This window comes from Netta rufina (genome assembly GCF_964035555.1).
Source record: "Netta rufina genome assembly, chromosome: 2".
NCBI lineage: Eukaryota > Metazoa > Chordata > Aves > Anseriformes > Anatidae > Netta > Netta rufina.
In genome coordinates, this window is record NC_140124.1 from 34559302 (window position 1) to 34583165 (window position 23864).

Genomic DNA, 23864 nt, shown 5'->3' on the forward strand with positions numbered 1-23864 from the left:
TTGAGGTAAACATGATCCAATTACTTCAGGTTCAAGACTTTCTGCTTTTCCTCTTGCCACAGGAGAGCCTCAGAACTAAGTATGTTTGCTCCCATCTTTCCTCAGAAGCATGCACTACCAACTACCTCTGTCTCCTCCAAAAAGACAATTTAAAGGCATGAGGCTGAGGCAAATCCAAATAAATTTAGGAGAAGAATTGTCACAACTGCTAAGTATTGGCCTAATTCTTCTCTATTAAGTCAACAACAGCAAAAGTAGGCCAAGAGTACTTCTGCAAATCACCTCACTGTTTTATAGAAGTAAGAAAACATGAGCATCCAATATTATTTATAGCTACCGTGTCCTAAACCCATAAGCAGTACTTATCTTTACTTATCATCTGTTACCAGGAGCCTTATCATTCTAAATCAATCAAAACAAATAATAGGTATATGACAATATGTACAACAGGAAGACCTGCTAAAAAATAAAAAAACAAAAGAGTACCATCCTAACTTGTCCTCATTGTCCTCAAACCTTTACAACTGCATTGGCTCGAAACAGCTCCTCAGTATCACAATTCATCTCTAGCAATTCTCAAAGCAATAAGCATACAGCAAAATCCCACATCTCACAATAGAAAGGCATAAATTTAGAAAAATCTGGAAAAACTGCAGCATCAAATCAACATTATGTGATTGTTTTTGTTATGGCTTTGGAAGAAAAAGACTTAACAGCTGTTTCAGAGCTGATTCAGCAGTGAAAAATCACTGTAGAGAGAATTTGAGCAGTGAAACTGAAAGTGTACGTCTCACCCCGTAACTGTAGTCAATTGAAATTTTGTGACTAGAAGAATGGGAACAATGAAAAGCCTGATGAAAGTTATGTGGACACAGCCAGTGCAAGACTGAGCAATCCAAAGTAAGAGTTACAAGCAACATTGAGTGACTTTCACAGAATTAAAAAAGAATCGATACTGAGACCTTAGCTCTACAGCTATTATAAAATTATTAAGTTACATTCACTCATGTCCACCTGGATAAACACAGCAATAGTTTTTTCCAAGTAATGCTTTCATGGCTTTTTCTGTTATACTTCAAATTGTCAGCTTTAATATATCCAACAGTCTCATCTGGCTAAAGAAAAAAAAATTATAAACATTATAAAATTATTTATAGATACCATCCAAATCACAGCCTCTGTTGAGCAGATGCTTTTGTTGGCCATGGACGTGTGCTACTTACTCTCTGAAGTACTCTGTGATGCAAAGAAACCGTTACTTCTATCTAGTCTACTTTCTTAAGGAGGCTGCACTAGTAATTAAATCATGCTACTGCAATGACCCAAGAGAGGAAAATTTAGTTCAAACAAAACTGTCCTACTTGTTTAATCAAGAGAGACAGAAGGTAGAAAAGGGAGGAAAAAAAAAAAAAAAAACACAACAAAAAAAAAACACCAGACAAACAACAAACATCCTGCATTTAACACCAGATTACTTTTCATGTATAATATTCATCACTTAATGAAAAAAAATCCTGTGTTCTAAGCACACAGAAAACAAAACAAAACAACAAGAAAACCCACACAACTAACCACCCAGAGACAATCCACTACAGTACATCCCAAATAAGACACCAAAGAAGAACATGGTTCGTTGTCAAGTCTAGTCAGATGTTCCTGGAGCAAAGCAAGTATCTACTGTTTCACTAACCCTTGGGACAAATAATTCAGTCCCTTGTACTAGAAAGATCTTATATAAATTTAGAAGTAGGTCATTATGCATCCTAAAATGTAAGTATACATAAAAATACCACCTTTCCCTCATATCTACCATAGAAATTGACTTTAACACTACATGTGACATGATTAATTTTAAATGCATAATCTTGACACTGTTGCCCCCTTCCCCCAGAGATGAGATAGATTACATTTGTATGAAATTTGCTACATATGTATCACGGACAGATAGGTTAATAATCTTTGTGGCTAGAGATTAAAAAAAATCCATTAGTAATGGCAGCATTATAATGTTAATTGTTTAGCTGTCATACCACCTTTTCAATCCAACTTTTAATCACGGGTGAGAATGAGAACACACAGCTAAATAGGACTGACTTAGCTCACAGTTGGGTCCTAAATAATTCATTCCTCTTCTCCCCTGTCCCCTTTTGGAAAGAGCCTTACCAAGGGACAGGCTGGCAGCTCTGTGCTCCTTATCACAAGCTACCAGAAGGACCAGGGTCCCAGATAACCCCCTACCAGCTCTGAGTACACCTCACACACATGACAGAGAAGCCCCAAACCCAGGGACCACAGCACCTGCTTTGTGATGCTGGAACAGAGGGGTCCACAGTCTCCCTGTCCAGAAAGTTGGAGCTACCAAGCTGTGATCAAATCCAATGCTGGGAGTACAGCGCTGCTCGTGGGCACAGTGAGGGCTGTCAACCTCAAGCAATAAAGAAGCAGTGGGACTGTTTGCAATGGACGTCCTATTCATCCAGAGAAGACTTTACAAGCCAAAAGACAAAGGATGATCAAGCAATAGAAGAGAGAAGAAGGCTTTTCATTTTCAGTCAGGAAAAGAACAGGCATACAGTGTCATTTCACAGTCTGTACTAAAAACCTTGAGAGAATCATCTGCTAATGAGAATGTCCCAGGGTTGGTATGAGTGGAAACACTTACCATCATCAGAGCTTTGGCACGAGCATGGTTGGCTTTCATTTTTCTGTTATCTATTGCTATTTAAAGCTTTGCTTTGTTCACCGAAACAAAGATATGCCAAGGCTTAATCCTTTTTTTTTTTTTTTTTCTTTTTTTTTTTTTTTTTAATACTCATTATTGCTAAAATGTTACTGCAATGCACACTATTTGTTTTCCTTGATTCAGTTTTGATAGGCACAATGTTCTGGAAGTCAATGCCTTCTGGTGGAAATAGCTGTCAGTCTGCCAGCATGTAGCAATTCAAGATCTTAAGACAGCACTGTCTGTACATCAAGAAAAAGACATCACTTTCCTTTAAAATCACTGAAGGCATCCATATAACTTTGTACCAGACTAGCTCTTCGTGACCTGATCAGCTGCATAATGTTGTGAGATGCATAAATCTACCAAGGCTGACGTCAAGCAACGTATTTTATTAGACCAGCTGACTTGGTTTAACTACAGAGAAACAAACCCCAATTCAATCACCTGTTTCATGCAGAACAGTATAAAGGACTATTGGAAGAAGGGTTTCTGCAGCCCAGGTACAATTCTTACCAAAGCCTGAAGAAAAATGTCATGGAGTATGTAAGAACAGCAGACACAACCCAGAGATCCTTTAATCTTATCTGGAAAGTTAGATGTGTTCCTGAAAGAGTGGCAGGATCCAACATGCCTGCTCTGTTCTCTTTGATGTGATGTTTTAATTTTCACACTTCATCATATACTTTCTAAAAAAAATCTTTTTTTTTTTTCCCCTTGCAAATACCTATTTTTTTCCATGATAGAGATGAACTGTCATGTACGTGTAGTGTATATCACAATTTCTAAATAAAGTTGCAGGGGAAACAACACTTCCTCTTGAGAATGTTTAGTGTTATCCTTTATAAAGCAGGGCTATTAGCTCAAAATTTAAATCTCATTAACTTTAATGAGCATGGTAACAAGATTCAGTTTTTCCCCAGATGCATAGAAATTTGTTTACATGCTTTACAAAGTGCAGTGACCGTGGATTATGGAAACATCATATTTCTTGACCGATTTGCCGTATCTTTGTAGGCTTCTGGTCTCTAAATCCGCTCCAATACACCTCTTTTAGTGTACTTTATAACGCTAGCATTTACAAATTGATGCAGACAGACACTGTTTCCTTTAATGCTTACGTATAGATTAGGTCTTCACAGATTGTTTTTCATATTAAAATAATTTGAAACTTGAAAAAGAGATGTGTAGTATTTTGACCAAAGAACAATTAGTTTTAAATGCATCAGCGTTAACTTTCTCTTACATCTTTTTAGGCTGAGGGCCACTAACTTCCCTATGTTGTGCTTCTGAACTGGCAATATGTAAACAAACCTTGACACTTTAGAGAAGTGTTGCAAGAAACACCACTTACAAGGTGTGATGAGGACAATTAGTGCTATGAGTGCTAAGTATTTTTGTTATTGATACCAAGAGGTAAGAAAAAAAATGCAAATACTATTAAAAACTGTACATAGAAATGTTTAATTCTTATTTAAAAGAAATATGTTAAGTCTTGCACTGGAGCTCCTTGAGGACAGACAGAAAAATTCCTGAAGCTGTCCTTGTGGTGGGAAAGACTTCATGTACCTGTATGCAGGTAACACGAACAATGAGAAGCAGCTGCTGACAGAGTGGATCATCCTCTTGGAAGACACATACATATCACAGTTAGTCTTAAATCCATTGATATGTATGACTGTAACAAACACCTGGACAATGTGAACTAGGAAAGAGACTCCACAGATCAGGTTTTCTGCAACATTATCCTTCTGGCATAAGATAAACATGAACTGAAAGAGACTTAGAAGCAGAGACACAACATTTAGGAACATTGATTATAAAACTGAATGATTAGATGTGGTGTTTTTCCAAAATGAAAAAAAAAAAAAAACAAACGGGGGAAAGAATCAATTGCAATAGCTGGGTCAGCAAGAGATGACTCAGGCTAGAGATAAACTGATAAGCTAGTCTGAGGTTCTTATGTCCTGACCAAGAAAGTAATAATTAAAAGGGATCTCCCCAACTTAAATGATCCAAGTCCCCACAATGACCACTACTTCCTCAAGTTCTCAATTGCTGAAGGACTGGAATCCAGCTAGGGTTACCTTAAAGGCTCTATTCAGACAGAGCTGGCAAAGAACTTCTGACCCTGTGGGAAAAAAAGTAATAAAAGCGAACCCAAAGCTATAGATGAAGCAGCCATGCTAGGGAAGAACAAAAGGCCCATTTCAGAGTAAGTGCTTTCACATCAGTTCTTGTTGTACCACTGCAGAGCTACAACAGAACAAAACCTAAAAGCAAATTAGGAGATTGGCCAGAAAGGAAAGCTTCAATTACGACTTGGTGAATAATTTAGCGTTATTACGGACAACCCAGCAGAAGGAAGATGTATAGAGTTTTAATGTACCGAGCTTGTTTATACCATTCAACAACAGTATGGCATCCCAATATAAAATATGGCATCCCTCCTCAATAAAGTTAATAGTTAATATAAAACTACTGAGGACTTCCCTGGCTCTCAGCAGCAGCTTGGTGCCTCCAGTGAGGAACTGGAGCTCAAATTCATTAAACTCGTACACACTTTGAAAACAGCCAAAGCAGCTTAAGATATTCTTGCTCCCAAGAAACTTGTTACTGCCCTTTCACTGGAGATAAGTATTCCCCTCCACCCAAAAATTTATAAATAAGTAAAATCATAGGAAACTTCCTTAATCCACTTCAGTGTCAAGTCAGTTGACACAGCAAATAGTTCATGTACTTTGTTCACCAAAATGCAGGCATGGCACTCTCCAGCTTATGGGCAGCAATGAAAAAAGTGGAAGCAGTGTTACTTTCAACTGGTCCAGATCAAGCTAGAAGAGATACTATGTCCCTAATCTTACATTTAGATTCAAGTTAGTGCTACCGACTGCGTATCTATTTGAATTTAATTAAAAAATGTAAGAAATTCCACAAGATTAAAAAAAGCTTCAATCCCATTCTCAAGCATTTTTAGAGGTTTAAAAGATTGGAGTTTTTAATTATGATGCCTCCGCAACATGAAAGAAATGAATAACTTACAAAGAATTTGATTTAAGCTTAGTGAAAGGGTGCTACAGCTTAACAATCCATATTTATTACTTCTAATGAGTACGCTCATTTTTCACTTCAGTTCCAGTCACTAAACAGGATACAAAGACAGCAGACAACGTGCAGAGTTTCATAATGTGTGTGCAGTCTAGCATCTTGGTTGCTTCATAGCATTTTTGAGGTTGGTTGTACTTGAACTACAGCTGAACAGCCTAGATTTTAATTATAGGCTATAAAAGCAGCAATAAACAGACGTGTTTACAACTGATGCAGATTCCCCTTAAACTTCTTCGTAGTGGAAGAGTGCCACCACTATTGTTCTTCACCTCCTCTCTCTCTCTACTCTCTTCTCCCAGCCTCTCACCCTTTTTGTGTTTGTTTCTAAAATGCTGGCAGTTGGTACCGTTTTTTCTAAAACCACCACTGCTTACAACACAAAAACAAATTAAACCTGCGGTTAATTATGAGTAGTGCAGCATAAGGTGCATCCTGGCATACTTAAGACATTGTCCACAATTTTTCATATAATGCACTTAATGAATTTCTGAAAAATGTGACTAAAGAAGCAATTTCTTCTTAATAGAAGGAGGTAAAAGGCTTTTTTTTTTAATAATAAAATTATTTTTGGAGAATTTTTTTTTTTTTTTAATAAAATGAAGCATCAGGAAACATACTATTGAAAGCTGATTTCTTAACAGATGGTAGTCATGCCCACTTCATCCAGGCTGACCTACATATTTTATCCTTAACACTCATCTTTTACTAACTATGTTTTCTACAATTTTGTCAGCAAATAACACTTTCAGGATAAAAAGCCTAAGCAACTCATCCAAATAAGTCGTCTTTATATGACAAAATAGAAAATGCATAAAGGAGGAAAACACTTTCACAAAACCTATGCCAGAAAATTGTACTTCTGAAATAAAGTTGTATTTTCTAAACCTCTTGTGATTGAAAATATATGCAAAGTTTTCATCAAATCTTGACCACAATACTTGAACTTTGCAGGGCTTAAAGCATCTTCTTAACTCATATTTTCTTCTAGAAAAAAATAAATATCTACGCCATACAGACAGTCAACACTTAGAATTGAATTTCAGTATTTTATTCCATGTATTTCATTGTGAAAATATAAATTATGAAAATTATGAAAAAATAAATGTTTGTCAAGAAATGAAGAGCTGGAGGAGGAACGTGAAAAAAAAAATAGCTTGAACGGCAAATTAAAGTGAAGAGAATTTAACACTTCCATATAAAATGTGTATGTGTATTTTTGGGAGCATATCACGAATTTGCTCCCCAAAACTGTACTCACATTTTTAAATTTATTTTTATTTTTTAAGAGAACATCAGAAACTGTCAAGAGATGTTCAAGTCCTTTACTTGTGTTACTTCAAAATGACAACAATTTACATGGAACATAAAGATAAACCTTGGAATGACTGACAACAGTTGAAAGGATTACTCTTGGAGAAGTTACACAATCAGCATTTGCAGTTTTCCAGTCTTCTGTTCTGCGTTCCAAATTAAGAAAATAAGTCAACTGCCTGTTCTAGCTGCAAACAAACAAGGTGGCAGCAGGAGCCAGCAGTCCCACTGTTCCTATTCCAGACTGCCATTCTCAGACACGCTAAGTCGCCTGACTGCTCATGCTCATCAGTGTCTGGGGAAAAGAGCAAGGTATTTTAAACATGTTGTCACTTTGTGTGCAATACAGAGACTGCTCCAAAAACATCCTTTTGGAAAGGCTTGAAGGCTTTCCAGGAGTAGAATAAGGCAGCATCTATGAAAATTCTTTACAGTTGAAGTTTATGAGAAGCATTTTGCTGTTAGTAAAATAAAGATGTTGAGAAGAGCACCACACATATCTGATTGCCTAACCAAGCTCTGAAACCTTGCACATATGGACAGAGAACCAAAAGGACAGTTCCTACTCTGACTGAAGCACCAGTCCCCTGATGTCCCCCATGGGAATGATCATTCGGAATGATTTCCATCAAGTACGCAAAAAGTTATTGAATTACTCAAGTGAAAAAGATTCTGATCTCTCTTCCTTATGTTTCTCTCTGTTCAGCACCATCAGGTTTTGGAAGAAAGATTTGAAAGTAGGACAAATGGTAGACTTACACCAGGCTCTGAACAGCCTCCAGAAAAAGCTGACTCCATCTTCATGCTTCCCAAAGCCTCCACTGTGAAGTAGAGTTCATTTAGACTGACACAAATCAACATTAAACGTTCACACTTTGTGTTTTGCTTTCACCACAGATGATAGGACTTTGTATGGCTGGGAGTACTATCACCAGCCTACACAGAAAATTTGGTATCATTCACAAATACTGGATGTAAATTTGCCTTTCCTGACTACAGTGTCCAGCAACTCATTTTAAAAAGCCCGTCATCTGCTCTTGCAGGTTGTTCACACAATTTCCTTATACAGGGCTTTGGAATAATTAGAGTTTCCAGTAAACATTGGAATGAATTGTGTTTGCTCCCTCCTGCAGAGAGATCTGGAATGAATTTTGCCTGGAGACTCCACAAACTGCTTGAAGCAGAGTTCACGTCTCCCGTTACTAGCTCGTACATTCACAGTTCCATCTCTCACCACCTTCCTCTTTGCCCAACTCCCCCCCTGCACATGGAATACTTTTCTAGAGCTAGACCAGGACACTTCAAAAGTGTGAGGTAGTTAGAAGTTAAAAACAGCAGCTTAACAACCTTACACAGCACATTTAAGGAGCTTAAACTCACCAACAAGTGCAGGAGTTGTCAAGTTGGATGTTATACATTAAGCATGGGAAACTAAATACATGTGACAAATACATTAGCTAAGAATCATTACATTCACATGGAAAGAAATGAATCTAAATTAAGTCACGCATCAGTTATGTCTGAACAGAGCAAAATTACAATTAACATTATGCACGTAATCAACCACTTTTTTTTTTTTTTTTTTTTTTCAATTAAGTATTCAGAACCAATTCCAGGAATGCTGCAGGCTTGATTTTTCTTCATCTGAGCAAGCAGAGATCTATTTCTTGAGCAATACCCGCTCGGTCTTCATGTCCACATGTACAGAAACAAGATATTTCGCAGGTGGCCATTTAAATAAACCACCTGAAAGTGAACAGCTCAAGTCAAGTTGCCAGTTTATCCAACACCACTAAACAGCCTTCCATTTGACCTTCCTGTAGCATACAGGATCAGGGCTTGTTCACCACTGATAATGGGGAAAAACAAAAATTAAAAAAAGTCAGCAGTGATAGTTTTCACAATCATTTCGGAGAACTCTGAGATACAAGCAAGTGCAGAAACATCACAACTTCTTTAGTGATAGCAATAAAATATTCTTTATAAAGGAAGGTAAATCTTCCTCACCCTGCACTAGATATGTTGCTCTGTTTTGCACCTGCTAAATTAGCAAAAATCTTTCTATGGACACTGTCAGATCCCAATTAAAGCTACCTCAACTAACAAGAAGAACGAAGACCTGCTGTTCTCAGACTCCAGCTTCATGACAGGAACGTTACTGGCTAATACTCACACTATGACAGTTGCAGCCTGATGCTGCAAGGCTGAAGGACAATTAAAGGTCACTGCCTATTAGATTACTCTGGCCACACAACAGAGCATATCTGGATGTTGAGGCTGAAGCCAGGCCACTTACAGTCACCGCAGAGCCTGACCAGAGCTGGATATTTCCCTTAATATGCGCATTGCTCGTGCTTGCACAGCCGGCCGCGGTGCTCAGATCTGTCACTGCGCTCTTGTACCGAGAGACATTGGTGGGCCGCATCCTTCCTCTCTGCTGAGTGCGCCTTTCACAGCTTCATTCTACTTGTAAGGACTTTTCCAGAAACACTATCTTCCATGCCAAAACCCACATTTCTTTTTGGTCGTAAAAGCTGCTTTATTACCAATACCTATGCAAAGTATATCCCTATTTATATACAGGCTTTTTAAACACATGCGTATGTTTACAATAATAACAATAGTAAAAAGATCTCCTCACAAATAAAGAGTTAAACAGCCCAAGTGGAAGAGAAGCCTCACTCCCACTCAGCCTGGTATCCTGAAGGCAGATGATGTTCACATTCCTTATCCAGGGACCCACTGCTAAGCAGGCCTCTGGCTTGTGGCCAGCAGCTCAACGATCTCACTTCAAAAATCTCCACAAGCATTCCCCACATTTTTTTCCTTCTAATCATGAATTAGCCAAGTGTAAAGGTGCCAGGAAGATAAAGCCTGAAACAGTCAAAACTGTCTAAACAGATGCACACTAGGGAACTTCTGCTCATAGTCATATTAGGTATAAATTACATATTTATATCCTCCTGCATTAGGAGTTCAGTGAAAATTCTGATAGTCTACCACTAGACTATGAGAAGAAACTGATAAACATTTACATTGAATTGCATTTCAGTCTTAGTGGGGATTATGACTTTAAGTTTGCTTAAAAAAAACAAAACAACATGTATTTAAAAAAGGCAGGACATGACTGACACTTTTAAGTGACATACACTTAAAATAACATTTTAGCATAGTTATGTTTTACAGAAGTCTAAAATCTGTTAATAACTTGAAAACCTACAATTCTGCTTTGAAATATATATTATGCAAAATACAACACATGATTTTAAGTGCAGAAATACAGATTTCTAAGACATTCTCATCACTCCTTCCTTTCTTTCCCTATATCTCCCTCACGCCTCCATCCATTCTCCTCTACACGTTTCAGCCGGGACGCCCTCCACCTTGTCCAGCACCACACAGAGAGAAAGGACTACCGTCGATGGTAGTGCTGCCTTCCTACCAGCATTGCCATCTCTCCTACAGTAAGCCTCATGTCAGTGAGGTTGCTTTGGTGCACTGAGAATGAGAGACACTCAGGATTTAGGAATGCTATGTGGATTTTATTTTGACAAGTGCTTCTGTCATATTGTTCAAAATTCTTCTATCTGAAATACAACTCCAGAGAGAAATCAAAACTTAAAAGAACACAGCCAATAGCAGTGACAGTTTGCAGGTGCTTCTGTGGGCAGGAAGAGAATGGCCTCAAGTTTTAAAAAAAAAAAAAAAAAAAAAAGAGAAGTTTCTCAGTTTCTCATAACAAAAGCCTCGGAACAGTCATCTCATCTTTATCAAGTAAGATATAACTATACAGCTATGTCATTGTGTTGGGTGGTTTTCTTTGTCTTTTTTTTTTTTTGGGGGGGGGAGAGGGGGTGGGGTGGGAAGGCTTTTATTTCCATGCCCAACTTTGTTACTGAAGTTATCAATCATTAATTGCTTTCTTTTCTTGGTGCTGGGGGATTTTCTTTTTTTGCATTTTCATTTTTTAATTTAAAATAAGCAAGCATTATTTTTCAACCTGCTACATTAGGACATGGGAATTGTTGCCGAAAGAACTGATAAACACCATCCTTGAAAACTGATTTATGCCAAACGTACACAGCAAAGTAAATCCCTGTAGAATACATTTATTTAGCTTCATGTGTGCCACCAAGCAAGTTATGCGCTTGTGAGACCAGTAAGTGCAGTTTTTATAAACCTGGAAAAACAAATAATTAAACAGCCTTTCTTACACCAGATCATATGTCATACCTTATCAGATGAAGATTACAGAAAGGGTCTGACCAAAAGGCAGATGCTTTGTAACTTTTCATGATAAGGACTGATGCGCTTTCCTCCATAGCATCCACTGCTGGCCAATGCCAGAGATGAGCACAGGAAAACCCCAGAGCCCACCCTGTGCAGCAGTTCCTGCACTCTGGTCACCAGCACTGTGTTCATCGAGGAGTTTGCAAATACTGGGTAGACAGAAATCTCATAAGAATACAAGTGCCCATTGCAGGGGGGAGATGCTGAATCATGCCTCAACAGCTGTTACTTAGCTATCACCAGCTCTTATTAGGGTTTTCTCTTCATTTTAAATTGAGGGCTCTATGGTACTGAAAGATAAACGCCACAAACCATGGGTGAAATTTGTAAAAATGAAGTATAAACTGCACTTTGGCCAAGTGGAACAAGCATTTATCTACGGCAAAGCATGAATCATGGTGTTTAGGGAGAATAATTTTGCATTTAGGAGACTTGCAAAACACTTGGAATTACTGGTCATGGGGTAACCGACTTTAAAAACAGGTGAGTGAGTTCTTTCCCTCTTCATCACTCCCCCAGTAGGATTTGAATTTGTAAGGAAAAGTCCTTGTCTCCAAATTTGATACATCCAAATATAAGGAAAAGTATCCCACAGCCTACTTGAGGCCACGCTGCAGAAAGATAAGGGAAAAAAAAAAAAAAAAAAATCAGCTAGAGCAGTAAAACCCCAGGTATTATTACAGACAACCACAGTCATCCAGCACCACCCCTAGCCTCTGTCACCTTGTCTTCAATTTATCTCCCAATCACAATGGGGGAAATAAAAATAAATATGCATTTCAGCAAGGACTTATTTAAAAGAAAACCAAACCAAAAATTCATGACTACTTCAGACACAGATGTGAGTACTCCTATGGCTATACAGCAAAGATATAATATATACAAAATTATTCAGGTTTAGCAGTCTGCTGTAGGAAAAATCCCTCACTTTTATCTATATTTTCATTTATTTATTTTTACTTAAACAGAATGACAAGTAAACCAGTCTATTCATTAATACCTTTTCCAAACTACAACACTACCAGATTATAAATCCTGAGTTTAACTAACCAGTGTCGATTTAGAAGTCTTCGATAGTCTTTAAAAGTCTTCTCCTTTGAAAATGCATGATTTGAAGCAAATTACTGTCTCATTGTTATTTAGTCTCTGGCAGCCAGAGCTTTTGCATATTTTACAGCCTGTTGTCTCTTCCATTAAAAGAGCAGAAAGAAAGAAGGCAGGAGAGTGTGCATGCTCTGTTTCTCAGAAGACAGGTGGATGCTGTCACCCCTAGATGATGACAAAATATTAGAAATACCGGAGTTCTGGTTACCAGAGACAGGCTGGAAGATTAACAAAATTAATCTTGTCAAAATGTTTTTTAACCTTGACATTTTATTTCTGAAGTTATAATTACACTGCCTGGTGGCAGTATACTAAGTTGAGAAAGCAAATTAAAGCAGCAAATGCTTAATAGAAAGGTTTCAAAGGGACTCTAACCACGAGATTAGGATGAGCTGTTAACAACCCACATGGAATCAAAAGTGCTCCGGAAAGTTAACATGAACTTTTATATGACAGCATCTTCTTCAGGTAGCATATGCTGTCTAGTCTTAAGCGCTGGATATTGCTCACTGAAAAGGGGGAAGGCAAATGGGAGCTGAGAGAAGTGTTAATTCTTCACCTAATAAATTAATAAAATACCACCAAACTGTGCAAGGGGATGAGATCCGCAACTTCTACACTTCCAAAGGACAACCAGAAACAAAACAGTAGAGTATCACTGTACATTTCTGGTTCAGTAAAGTAGTTCTAGGCACATCGCACATTTTAAATTTAATTTTTAAAATTACTTTTTCAGTGCTCACCCAATTTCCATGCCAGTGCAACTTACCACAGGACATACACAGAATATTACCTTAGTCATCATTCCAAGAGTAAGAAATGTTTAAAGTTAAGAACTCTTTATGGCAAGAGAGCAACAACACTGTTACAGTCTGCCCTGTTGCATCCCCACTTTGTTAGAACATGCTAAATTTAGTCATAAGTTTACTAGCTATGCAAATCATTACATGCATAGAAAATGTACAGATTTATACTACTCGCGTAACAAAACAAATCCACTGAACATGGCAAGACACCAAAATATATTATAGGCAAAGCTACAAGCTAATTTGCCTTGGGGTACCTTTTACCTTGTTGAGCATGTTTGTTGTTTAGATCATTTTGTCCAATGACAACAACAAGAAAATCATCAGGTAGGGAACAGCACATCATTAAATGTTAAAAACTGCATTATCAAATAATTTCATCTCTTAGACGCAGTGTTGCTGCCAGATAAAACCTGGAGTTAAAACCGCATGCAAGAGGACAGTGCACTTTTGAAGTCCTTCTTATCCTTATGAGGATAAATTCTTTTATGTCCTTCAATCAAGCACACTAAGCTTTTTCACTGTAAACAGAGTCAGCACTGCTGTCTCTTGACTATTACTGTAGTTGACAGCACCACTTTTTAGCAAATGTGACATAAGAGCCCACAAGAACTAGAATTATTTCATTTTGTAGCGCTTGACAGCTTGCTAGCAGTTCAAAACACTTCTGGACTTACTGTACTACAGAAAGGCAGTTTTCTAGTGTCAACATTTTCATTAATCATTTAGTATTATGCTTTTAAAGTAGAATAATAATTTAAATTCCTTTGCGTTTGTTTTTTTTTTTTTTTTCCTGAAAAAAGTCTGCTATATGAAATAAACTGTTGCTTGTACAACACTCAATCACACTTGTAGACAGTTGTCAAAGTGTTCAGATATAGTTAATACTGAGAGTAAATAAATAATCAAGGGGATAAACACATACTTTAACAAAATCTAGGGGAAAAAAAAGTACTTTAAGGCATCATACAAAACCTACACTTAGATCAAGAACTTTTCTTCAAAAGTTCACCATCCTCCAAAAATATAGCAGCAGTGCCATTTCAGACTTCTTGCTCTATGTACACTGGAAAAACAAGGTTTGCAGGCGAGCTCTTACAAGTGACACTAATAGACCTTGGGCATGGAATGGGAAGACTACCTTTCAGCTTTAAATCCTCTCCTGGATCTGAAACAGAAGACAGACTTCAAAGGAAAAGTGCAAAATAATATGATGATTCTAAGGGATTATTTACATATGTATTATACGTGTGTGTGTACACATACACACACACACACAGAGTGTATGTCAGTGCATACCCCTCTGCCAGCCCCAAGCACTTGCCATCCAGTCTCCATCTACCTTAGGAGAGAGAGAGACAGAGAGGACCCTTCCCATCAGGTCACTCCCCATGAAGTGAGATTTTCCCCACTCTAACCTCCCAAGTTGGCACCTCCCTCTCTGTACTTGTGCATCCCATGCAGCCGTTTGCTTAGGAACTGCCACAAGCATAGCCAGGTTGAGAGCTCGCTCTAGGCAGAAGTACCCAGGTCTCTTCTGGGAAATAAGGAGACACAAAAGTTAGCTGGACAAAAGGAACACCAGTGAAAGTCACAGCGAAACTGGCAGCCATGCTGAAAACCTCTAAAAGCTTTTTAAAGTCATTTTATATGGTATTACTCTGATGTGCTCTATTGTGTCTGCAAAGTTACCAGCCAGCATGTTTTACTCCCTACCAGATAAGATCTTCTCTGATTTTCTGCCAGAATCGGAATGTTCTTTCAACATAACTTCAGCCGACGGGAGAATATATTTTCCTTCTTAAAGTTCTTGCTACAGTTTTACAACCAAAAAGCAAGCAGACATAGCAGACACTTTCCTTTATAAGTGTGTGGCACATTGAGTCAGTAAGTTTGATGAACTCATTAAAAAATATTGCAAATGTTATATCTCCATAAATACATTTATGTTTATTAATCACTGCTCATAATTATTCTTGGTAAGGTTTCAGCTTTTTTCATCCCTCAAATATGAGCTCATAAGATGCATGACAAAAGAAAACTACAACAGATTACATGCTTGGACAGATGTGATAAACAAAATAAGATTAAAGCACATTACTGTGAAAGTATACTGGTTGTCAACTTTTCACAGTGAGCTTTAAGTAAATAAATACATACATGAATACTGTTAACATTTTACAGAATCTTTAAACCAATCTTTATTTCTCCTTGAGAAATACCTACTTTAATAACCTATTTTTTTTTCTGTTTACTGTGGGAAGCTTCTTCAGACCTAAAGGACGAATGTGATTTTCATTTCTTACTCAAATACCTACTGCTACAAGAACATGCCTTCTGAATTAAAGTGAGGGTATGACCTTTTCCCAAATGCAGATGGGAGCGTTAGGCATTTAAACTAGCAGTGGGACAATGAGAAAGGGAGTCACTAGAAGCCAAACCTGTAACTCATCCACTGCAACACATGCCAGGATCAAAGATTCAGTCCCATGTCTCATTACCATACTATGGAAGGAGTCCACCAAGAACAGCAACTCTCCCTCCCATGCAGTTTGTGTACAAAACCTTTGCTGTTGCACAACTGAAATGCAAGGTACCTAGGTCACATATAATGGTTGTTCTTCATAAGTCAAAGAATGAATTTCTTCAAGTTCTTTCCTGAACTGTGACAAATCTTTTGCTTCCTGATGCATTATTATTTTTATTCTTCAACTGGTAGATGAATGAGCAACTTGTCATGAGTTTACAAAAAACAAATATCGGAAAAAGTTAGTGTCTCTCTAAAAATTAAAAAAAAAAAGATATAATCCTGATGGAAGCACATGTTCAAACATATCTCTGAGGCAGAGACAGATACCTATCAGAGAGAGAAGTTTTCATGGCTTCCACAAGCACAGAACTGATTTACATCAAAGGACTGACTTCACTGATGACCTCCAGATAAAAAGGGAATGTCTCTGCTCAGTGATAGTGTGATGAAAACATTTTCAGAGAAAATTGGTGAGAATACGGACTGTCCATATCACTTCCTGGAAAAAAAAGTTGAACCTCACTTCGTAAAACCCTCCCAGTAGTGCCAATAGAAACATAATTTGTTCTTGATCTTAAAACACAAGGGGACCAACCTGATTTCCTTTGGAATGACAAGACAGGCAGCAGTTGCTACTTTTTTCTGCATAAAAACATACAGAATCACTACTTTGAGTAACAGGAGACAAGATTCAGGATTTTTCCTATGTTACTTTTGGCTATGCTAATTGACTATTTCAGGCACTTTTGTAGGAACTATTAGAAATATCTGAATTTCATTGCTGAGGCATACTGCATCCCTACTGCAAGAGGCACATTCTGCATCCATGACACCACACAATCACGAAGTTCACAACTTCCTCCTAACGCTTCAAGCCTGACATCAGTCCAACACACGGTTGGCATTTACAAATGGCAACCTGCCCTAAAAGAAACATTTACGCTATTACTAGTTTATCATGCTGTATTAATGAAATTGGACTGTACATTTGATCCACCTGTTCGTAATTTCAAACATCTAATTTCTACTGAACAAATTCTAAAATTTACATTATTCCGGAATCACACTAAATTGACAGTCCAGTTGTTTCACACTGCTCCCCCCTTTAATAAGGTATTATCTCTGTTTAAAATCAAAGTAACTATCATTAAAACAAAAACTACAAGCTATGCTGTTTTGAAATAAGGTCATGTTGCTCCTTCATTCTCCCTTGCATAGATGCCATACAGAATGCTCAGATATATAGCTCATTTTAGTCTTAAACAATACAAAGTTAATTTGTTTCAGTAGCAACTCCTGAGACAGAGTAACAAATATATCTTTTCTCCCCTTCTGCACTTTTTCTTTGTTTCTTTCTTTTCCTCCAGAAACTTCTATCTATGCTACTATCAATTGAACAAGTTAATGACAGTATTCATAACTAAATCCACTAGAAGGAATTTGGCATTAATCTGAGACAAATAATTTGAACTTACAGGCGCCAGCTTGTTCACAAAGAGCAGCTAAGGCTGTGCACATTGGTTATTTTTGCATTTAGAAGCACATGCACCCTAAGATTTGACCTCATTTTCTTTCAAAGCAAGCAGCAAATGACATATTTTAGCACGAAATTCACAGTCCTGCATGAGTTTCTCATAAGACAGTAAAGAGCAGACTGTTGAACTGCCGCTGTTAATAACATTTCTGTCAATATTGAACTTACAAAATAAATATTGTGAAAAGTATTTAATTTTACTATGTTAGTGCTCCAAGCGAAAGAAGAATCAAAATCTATGTACACGATATTTGTACTAAAGAACTAAGCTTGGAACTTCATGTTGGCAAAAGTGAGGAAACCTAAAAAAAAGAGCAATGAATACACAGGAATTGCATGAAGTTTCTCAAATAAAATTTAAAAAGATTGCAAAATGAGGTTCACTTCCTTCACTATATTTTTTGTGTTCAAGTGAGCAGTAAAGAATCCTTCTAACATCTCAGTAACTTATGAAAATTGCTTCTGTAACAGACAAATTCATTTCAACTTCGTAAAATGAATTTAATTCACTTTAAGGTGAATTCACTTTGAGCACTAAGTATTCTTTTTTTTTTTTTTTTTTTCCCTTTGAAAGATGGGGCTTTTCAATGAAATTACACCAGGTATTAATGTTAGACAGTGTATATTAAGAAAGGGGATTACGAAGTATTAATGGATTCCAAGAACCTACCCAAACAGAACCTACCCCATGCTGTACTACGTCATCATGAAAACTAAAATATTATTGTTAAGAAAAGTAATAGCTCTTATGGCAGCCTTCTGCCACAGCAGACAAATAATTTCCTTTCTATAATCTTCCAAATTCTGTTAGTTTTATATCCCTGTAAATCTACCACCCTTCCTTTAGCAACCACCCTTCCTTTAGCAACTATCAAAATTGCCTTTCAGAGAACATTCCTGCACTAGAAGTTAAAGATTAGGATAAGCAAAATGAAGGTTTGCTGCCCTGACTTTGTCACAGTTTTCCTACATGACTCCATAGAAAGCCATTAACATACCTGTTCCTCAGGAACCCCTTCCAAAAATTCAACAGCCACATGCTGCACGCTGTGGGCAGGGCTATATTCATTTCTGCCAAGTACACAAAACTTATGGGTTGTTAGACAACCACAAAACATTACTTTGCTACTTAAATAAAAGCATGCCAACATCATCAGCTAACTATTTCATAATAGCGTTTGATAAACTCTCCTATATGCACAGGCAAAAAGATCCTAGAGCAACCTGGCACCTCCCAGAAGGAGCACATAGTAGCAACGTAGCAGTACCTACCAGAACAAATAAACCAGGTAGGAGTATTTTCCACTCCACTCACTCCTTGTTGGCGTCTAGCTTGTAGAAACTGGAAATGCACACGGCTGTTAATGTGATTAACAGCAGCCACATCTAGCAAAGAGTCAGCCCCTGTGCCTGCTACATACTTCAGTTTCCATGAGTCATCTCCAACTTTCCACTGCAACACAAGTCCTCCTGAGCAACATACAGTTAACAATACCTTGCACATGCTCACAGCAGAAATGAGGAGAGATTGATCCTAAAAGAATTCACCAAGCAATGTCACTACCCTAAAAGTGAAATTGTTAATCAAAAGTACTCAGTGCCTTCTGAATACATGCTATCAGAAGAAGGTGAAATGCCACAAGTGCTACGCCCAGCAATATGACTTCGAACAGATTTCTTTCCCAATCCTAAATCTCACAATTAGTGAGCACACAGGCAAAAAAAAAAAAACAAAAACACACCAACTAAGAACATGATTTTTTTGTTTTGTTTAAGTAACACTTGTAACATAATCTCCCCTTGCCAAAGTCACAGCTTTGGCTGTTTCTATGGAGAGCATTTCATAAAAAGGTACAAACCACAAAGAAAATAACTGCACAACAGGTGGGAGAGTCTCTTCCTGACCTGGTAAGTTTCCAGTGGAAACCTCAAAGCCTAAGATTAAAGAAAAGCCCAAAATCACAGAATCACAAAATGGTTAGGGTTGGAAACGGTACTTTTTTTCCATCCTAGTCCTCTCTCAAAAGAGAGGCAGCTTTGAGATATTTTCAAGCAATTGTCCTTGTATCAGCAGAATATAAGGTTACATTGTCACAACCCATGGTTTACCCATCTCATTTCCTTCCTACATCCTTCAATTCTTCTAGACATAGTTAAGTAGAATTTATCATCCAAAAAGGAGATGGAAGCACTGCCTCTACAGCAACGCTACAGTCCTCTCCCCTTTTATATGTATGGGGTGATTCTTCATAGTAAGAAGCTTCTTTCACCATATCCCCCATAAGCTGCAATAGGCTCTGCATCAATTTAACTTCTACTTCCCTACTCAAAGAGGGATCCAAAATATAAGGAGTGACTTACAGTGAATGGGCAATCTCTCAGTGCTGACCATGAAGAATCCAAATCTCCTCTCCCTTTCAGAGCACTGGAAGTCTGAGCAATTCCATCAGGCAAAACCTGGCATGCTCACATGAGTCTGCTGCTGGATCTGAAAACAAACAAAAAATCAGGTGAAAAATAAAACTTACCCTTCCATACCTGGGAAGCATGAGAGAGATACAAAATATGATCTACAAATATCTGGAATTTTTTGTTGCTGTCATTAACTAAAATCTTCCCATAAAATAAAGCATCTATGACTACATCTTCCTCTCCTGAAGGGTATATATGTATATTAGAAGTTCAGGTTAGCAAAATTATCCTATATAAAAAAGCAACTACATTTTAGGCTACTAACACAATAATACAGTGATACATTTTGTAACAGAAATCTTTCTTGCCCAAAGGATCCAGGATTCTGCACAACAGGTGTAACTCTACTTACAGGGTAGGGAAACCTCTCACACATCTTGAGAAAATAAAAAAGAAGGGAAGAGATACCAGGGGTACACTACTGTCTTTGACAAACTCTTATCATTATTCAGCTGTTGCTTTATAGCAACCAACATGCAGTTTTAACATTTATTCAAACACATTTTTTTCTAAAGACAAACCAACTTTGCAGTTTTAGCAGCCTGTACAATATCTCTGGACAATCAGAATACCACCAATTTGAGCTAAAAAGGTTTTTTCACTTATTTCTATATTAGAATATAGAAATTATAGATATTATAGAATTATAGATATTTTCACTTATTTCTATACTTGTAGACTGTATGATTCTATGATTATTAAATTTCAATTTCCATTGAAACAAGCCAGTTCCCATATCTATGATAATCTTCCCAGAACTCTATAATCAGCACAAGGCAAAACAGTATCTGGGTACCACAAATTATTTGCTGTTTATAAAAGCTGGCCCATCATTAAGCTTCTCCCAGTGCTCTGAGGCTTTCCTGATCTTTCTTCAGGATCAACATGAAAGAAGAAAATTCATCAAATCATATGTACACTTGATTCAAAACTTATCTGCTACGTAGATTTGAAAAAATATAAATATAAATATATATATATATATAGTTTTAGCTGTTATAACTTTTTTTCTTAGTCATTATTTCTAAATGCTGTGAATAAACTACCATACAGCTTCTTTTTAGTAGCGCAACTACATCACTTTACATTTGTTTAGTTATTGGCATTACTGCCCTTAAGTGTTATTCTTAAAATGTTAGCATGTTTCCCAGGGAATAAAAAAAATAAAAATAAAAATCCTTTTCCCTGTTTTCAACCTGCTGAGTTTTGAGTAATACTTTTACCATCTCTTACCAATTGTCTGTATTTAATAACTCCTAATTTCATGTTTATACTTAATTCCTTGTTTCTTCTATTTGTTACATTCCTGAAAATGCCACCGCCCCCAGCTGGTTTGGGATCTAAACATCTGTGATCTAATTTTAGGACTTGATCTTTTAACATATGAGCTTCTGTATTTTTATACTAATCAAGATGTTAAAGTTGCAAATAAAAAAAATCTTGATGTGTTAACTTTAGATTAAAATAAAATATCAGAGTTCTTTCATTTGTTCTGCCTTTTAAGTTTAGGGACCTAAAATAGGTACTAATGCAACAGCCCATTGACATTTTTAGCCTGTAGGAGCCTGTAGTGGGCAGAGGCAGCTGAAATAATAACATATTTGAATGATGAACCAGCTTTACAATTTTATTAGTCAGACTTTTCCAAATCTATGGCTGGCATTTTTCCCAGTATCTCAAAAATTAAGCTGTTCTACATTTAAAACTTCCAACTAATCACGCATTAAAAACTTCTCGTGGTTAAGGCAACAGAATAACCTTATGATAAGCTTCTAATAATTAATAAATAAATAACAAGAAAAAAAATACAAGCAAATATCTAACTTTGAAAAATAGTGCCTTTAATTCTTTGCGTTGTTTGTATGAAGAAAGTAACAGAGAGAGGGGAAAAAAGTAATCTGATATTGGTTAGTTTGAGAAAGCTACATTATTTATCAAGAATATATTAAGTATCACACTCAAATAGAAAGTACCCTATAGGAACATGACACTTTAGTTGCCCCATAGGGCCAATGGATGTTCTTCCAATCTTTCTGTATTTTTGTAATGTAATAAATCCTCCTCCTTCAGAAAGAATTTTTTCCTGCAACTTGCTAGTCCTAAAAGAGTAGCTTGTAGGGAGCATGCACCCATGTTCCCTACTGCACCCCAGCCTCTCTGTGCTACAGTGATCTAATAAAATAACAGGCAGAGGGATGCACTGGCAGACCCTGGGACTTGACCAGCATAGGCACAGTTCCAGGGTTTTGGTGGTAAGGCTATTCTAACTTTAATAAAAGAACAAAAAAAAACACAAAACACAACAACAAAACAACAACAAGAACACAGAACAAAGCCCTCATGAGAAATTAAAAGCACAAGCAATTCAGACATTTTTTCCTTTTTTTTTTTTTTTTTTTTTTTTATGGGGAAAAGCAGAATATACCACAAAATAAATCTCTCTGCTCTCAGGAAATACGGATCAGATTCTAAATCTGAAAGACAAAAACAGGAGCTATATAGATAACGGTATGACCAAAGAGCTAAACACAGCTCATGAACGTTTGTCCTTTTCACAACTTACCTATAAAATAGGCCAACAGGTAGAAATCTATTTTTTACCAAAAAAAAAAAAAAATCTTTCTGAATATTTTGCAAGGCAGGTAAACACACTCCTAAAATAATCTGGGAAATCCTGACCAGATTAACGGCAACACTTGACAGCCTGTTGATTGATCTACAGTTTTCTTTTTTTTTTTTTTTTTTTTTTTTGTACTTCTGAAAGAAAATATAAGCTGTATTTGTGCAGACACAATATGTAGAACTTCTCACTGTTGTATTTACAGACATTAGGAAAACTACGGTGTGATACAGTGGAATAGAACAACAAATGGAACAACAAACTTCACTCTCAGCGGGTGACTACGGCTCATGTGAGCATCATAGAGGGCTGCTCACTTAAAGCAGAACAGAGGAAATTAATTATCTGGTACCCAAGGAAAAAAAAATAAAAAGCAATACTTGACCTTTTCACAACTCCACAATTCATTAAGCTGTTTTGCACTGTACCAGTCCTAAAGAAGAGACATATTTCTAAGTGTTTCTGGAAGAGCTGCAACAAGCTAAGAGCTGATCTGGCAACAAGATGTGGATGGGTACAAGTCTGCAGCAGGCAGAACCAGGCCCTTCAGGAGTAACCAGGCAATTCTCTCCCTTCTCCAAGCTCACCATTTGTTTCTGCTGCAACTCCTAGCAAAACCAGTAGCAACACGACCAGAGAGTGGAATGAGATTGGGAAATTAGTCCAGCTCATAACTCAAGCAGGAAAAAAGCCAGACTTTTAGCCGCACTGTTAGCTGAACCAGTTCGCTGTGCGAGTGTTTGTGCCAAAATTTAGGCAATAAAAAGAACAAACCAAGCAGCTGCAGACAGGACCCATAGAGCACAACTACCCCTTTTTTGGAAGCAGTGCAGAATTATGTTGATTTGCACCGAAATTGGAGCTAGGAACAAAGCACCAGTAAGAAAGCAAGCATCTTGCCAGGGTTGTTCTGCAATAGACGTGCCTTCTAAAATTCAGTTTGATGCATGCGAGCAAAAGCTGTCAGTAATGCCAAGCCTGACTGAAACCAAACATTAAAATCTTACAGTTTGCATGATGGATAAGCTAGTTACAAATGTCATCATGTAGTGCTAGCTTTAATTGCTCTCAGCTAAATATAACTTTCAGAATCTAATAGCTCCCTGCAGCTTTTCTGTCTTTCAAGAAGAGAAAAAATTTCCAGTTCGAAAAAGCAGATAGGCACACAGTCGCGTATCGCAACTAAGAAACAGGAAGCAAACCTTAACGATGATTAAGTTTTTAAGAGTTTCAAACATCTGTACAGAATGACTGGTTTCAACAGGCTGCTGTTCGCTTTGCTCTTCCACCACTCTGCTTCCATTTACGTACCGTATCTGCTCCTTTTTGGACTCTTCTGTTTCTTTGCTGAATTAGTAGACTGTGCT

General features: G+C 37.3%; 1 protein-coding gene across 3 annotated transcripts in view; it reads right to left on the minus strand.

Moving 5' to 3' along the window:
* The window catches only part of OSBPL3 (oxysterol binding protein like 3), an 87953-nt gene that overhangs the window by 48139 nt on the left and 15950 nt on the right, over positions 1-23864 (minus strand). For all 3 annotated transcript variants that reach the window (XM_084281295.1, XM_084281296.1, XM_084281294.1), the window contains exon 3: positions 19767-19893. The gene's annotated coding sequence lies outside the window, so the exon portion shown is untranslated. The remainder of the gene's footprint in view (positions 1-19766; positions 19894-23864) is intronic.